This window comes from Crocuta crocuta, unplaced genomic scaffold (genome assembly GCF_008692635.1).
Source record: "Crocuta crocuta isolate KB4526 unplaced genomic scaffold, BGI_CrCroc_1.0 scaffold2225, whole genome shotgun sequence".
In the NCBI taxonomy this organism is placed as follows: domain Eukaryota; kingdom Metazoa; phylum Chordata; class Mammalia; order Carnivora; family Hyaenidae; genus Crocuta; species Crocuta crocuta.
Window position 1 is genome coordinate 41,916 of NW_027529696.1, and position 810 is coordinate 42,725.

Here is an 810-nt window from a genome sequence, read left to right on the forward strand (position 1 = left end):
ATATGGAAACCAACTTGACAATAAACTCTAAAAGAAAAAAATTGTGAAGTGTACATTACATTATTGTTGAATATAAGTACAGTGTTGTACAGTGGATCTCTAGAACTTACGCATCTTGTTTAACTGAAACTTCATGCCCATCGCTTAGCAACTCCCTGGTTCCCCCTACCCCCAGCCCCAGGCAACCACCATTCCACTATGATTCTATGAAATTGACTATTTTAGGTGCCTCGTATAAGTGGGATAATATGGTATTTGTCTTTTTGTATAACTGATAAGGCAGTTATCTGATTTAGCATAATGTCCTCATGGTGCATCTGTGTTGTCACATTTTGCAAAATTTCTTTTTGTGTGTGTGGCATTTCTTGAAAAAATAGGGCACAGTTTGCAATTTGCATGTCATTCTTGTGCAGGGGCCATGCTCATCTTCCCTGTATAGGTCCAGTTTTGTTATATGTACTGCTGAAGTGAGCACCCTTCTTTTCTTAATGCTGAATGATATTCCATTGCATGCATATACCACATTTTCCTTACTCATCTATCAAGGGACATTGAGATTATTTCCACATCTTGGCTATTGTGAATAGTGCTTCAATGAACATGGGAGTGCAAATACCTCTTTGAGACCCTGATTTCAGTAATTGTGGATAAATACTCAGAAGTGGAGTTACTGGATCATATGGTGGTTCTATTTTTATTTTTTTGAGAGACCTCCATACTATTTTCCATAATGACTGTACTATTTTGCATTCCCACCAACAGTATGCAAGGGTTCCAATTTCTCTACATCTTTGCCAACCCTTGTTCTTT

At 37.7% G+C, this 810-nt stretch overlaps 1 non-coding gene across 1 annotated transcript; it reads right to left on the minus strand.

The window, feature by feature from the left end:
- Positions 1–369: 369 nt before the first annotated feature.
- Positions 370–475, minus strand: LOC144230739 (U6 spliceosomal RNA). The gene has a single exon (XR_013334856.1). It is a non-coding gene; the product is annotated as a U6 spliceosomal RNA (small nuclear RNA).
- Positions 476–810: the final 335 nt, after the last annotated feature.